The 2,697-nt window shown below is 36.8% G+C and overlaps 1 protein-coding gene across 4 annotated transcripts in view; it reads left to right on the top strand.

Moving 5' to 3' along the window:
- Positions 1 to 2,697, top strand: part of RAD51B (RAD51 paralog B) — an 800,423-nt gene that overhangs the window by 50,279 nt on the left and 747,447 nt on the right. The gene's annotated exons all lie outside the window — the stretch shown is intronic.

Below are 2,697 nucleotides of genomic sequence, written 5' to 3'. Positions count from 1 at the left end.
ATATTGGCCAGACTGGTCTCGAACTCCTGACCTTGTGATCCTCCCACCTCGGCCTCCCAAAGTGCTGGGATTACAGGCGTGAGCCACCATGCCGGGCTACCCGCCCCCTCCTTTTTAAGAACACAGGATGCTGTTTTAAATAAAATTTTCTTTTAAAATTCACACAGGAAACAGTTTCTTTTTGTCTTTTGTATTCCTTATTGATATAAGTGGGGATCTTGGCTAAACTGTGTTTTGCAGAAAGTCAGGAAGATATAAGTTGAAAAAATAAGGAGGAATTTAAGTAGAAAATTGGACAAAGGGTAAACTAAAAAGAAAAATAGCAGGTTAGCTGCTTTATAAGGACAGATGTTTCTCAACTTACAATGGGACTCTGATTATGAAATCCAGATACCATTTCTTAATAAAAAGGAACGAGGGTTCCTTGGGGAAATGGCTAACTCAATTCTGGGGTAGGAAATTTTAAAGTTGAGTGTGAAACATCCTATTAGTTAGCGAGGAAGCTACAAAAGCTATTTGGGGCTGTCCAACAGACTCAGAAGAGGCTCCCACTGGCCAAAGATGGAACAAATTGCAGATCAATGTGAATAATAATAGCAGTGGATTAAAACATGAAATAATTAAATGAGTCCATAATGACCTTAAGAGATGAAAAGGAACCAATTGATTATTATTGGAGGGTTCTGAAGAAGCAACTCATTATTGTGAAAATGGGCAAAAAGAGAAGTCAAGTATCCATTTTTCTGTTTTTATGTGAACTATGTTACTGAGTAATAAACTGATCTTTTTTTTTTGAGACGGAGTTTTGGTTTTGTTGCCCAGGCTGGAGTTCAGTGGCACGATCTCCATTCACTGCAACCTCCGCTTCCTGGGTTCAAGTGATTCTTGTGCCTCAACCTCTAAGTGGCTCCCAAGCGTGCACCACCACGCCAGCTAATTTTTGTATTTTTAGTAGAGACGGGGTTTCACCATGTTGGCCAGGCTAGTCTTGAACTCCTGACCTCAGATGATCCGCTTGCCTTGGCCTCCCAAAGTGTTGGGATTACAGGTGTGAGCCACTGCGCCTGGCCTAAATTGGTCTTTTTATAAATGTATCCCAGTAGTAAATGAATAAGGAATGTTAGAATATTACCAAATTACAGACTCGAACAATCTAATGGATCTAGGCATCTAACATCACGAAAAGATGATGAGTCACTGGGGTACTTTCTGATGGAAGAACAATCAAATTTGAATTGATCAAGGCTTCAGATCCAGCCACCAATTTACAACATAGCTAGAGAAGAGAGGAACACGTCAAACTACTCTAGAAAATGCAATTAGCAGAATCCAAACTGTGGGAAATAACAGAACAAATAACTTGGTTTCCATAACAAATAAATTGTAAGATTAAAAAATAGTTGGAAGGGAAACCTTTGGATTAAAACAGATTTAAAAACCTTATTGATCAATTGCTGTGTGATGAACTTATTTGGATCTTGACTTAAATAAGTCGCTAAAAAAAAAAAAAAGAACCGCAGAATAAACATTGAGACCACTGGAAATTTGAACATGAAAATATATTTGAGATTAAAGCTGGTAAAGACAGTAGTTCACTCAAATTGTCCAAATACTCTTTAAAATGCCAATGACTAGCCTTCAACTAACAAGCCAAGTAGGTATTAAATAGCCAGTTATGTCATAAATAGCTAATGTGCAAATAGCTCTTACAAAGGTCCTGGGAAATTTGGGTAAATAATTCAAAGATTGAGATTATTTTTATAACAGCAGTTCAGTTCACTGTAATGGATTTCTGCTTTCTGTGCACCACATACAAAACTGAGTTTAGGATGTCTTCTTAAGGAGTAAACTGTTGCATTTGTAATTTGTGATTGTCTCTAATATGGACAATATATTGTTAATTCAGTTCATGTATACTGGAATTCTCATGGTTGCCAAAATTTTCATAGACTAGAATGTGGGGATGGGTCACTGGATTAATCTATTTATCTACATTCTCAAGGTATATACAAGCATATGCTACCTAAGACTATATCATATCTTAAGCAGAAGTCCAGTGGGCTAAACAAAACAAAGAAAAAACCAGCAGATCTTCTCTGGATCAATCAGATCTAGTATTACAGTTCAGAGCAGTGTAAAAACCTTATCAATGAATTGGGTGATATCTGCATACATACAGTAGCAGAAGAGTAGCAGGTGACTTGTCTGCATTTTCCAAATGAATTTATGGAGAGTCTTATGTTTTTTGTCTTTGCATAGAGCCTTAATTATTTACTTTTTGCATCCTCCATATTTACTTATTTCTCCTTCATATCTTTTTCTGCCTATGTGCATGTTGATATTTACATCAGAGGCAGGTTGGAAAATGAAGAGGTAAGATTTTAGCTCCTTTGTTGGAATTATGTTGCATAGTTCACAAGGAGCTCTTATGAAGCTCATTTGAGAATAGGTGTTGAACTTTATATTGTATTTGGTTTTTTATTCCATTCTCCACAAGGCTTAAAATGAGTGATCGATGGACATTTGGGTTGGTTCCAAGTCTTTGCTATTGTGAATAGTGCTGTAGTAAACATAAATGTGCATGTATCTTTATAGCAGCATAATTTATAATCCTTTGGGTATATACCCAGTAATGGGATGGCTGGGTCAAATAGTATTTCTAGTTCTAGATCCTTGAGGAATTGCCACACTGTCTTC

The sequence above is a fragment of the Colobus angolensis genome, unplaced genomic scaffold (genome assembly GCF_000951035.1).
Source record: "Colobus angolensis palliatus isolate OR3802 unplaced genomic scaffold, Cang.pa_1.0 Scaffold3, whole genome shotgun sequence".
Taxonomy (NCBI): Eukaryota; Metazoa; Chordata; class Mammalia; order Primates; family Cercopithecidae; genus Colobus; species Colobus angolensis.
This window is presented reverse-complemented; position numbering and strand designations above follow the sequence as displayed.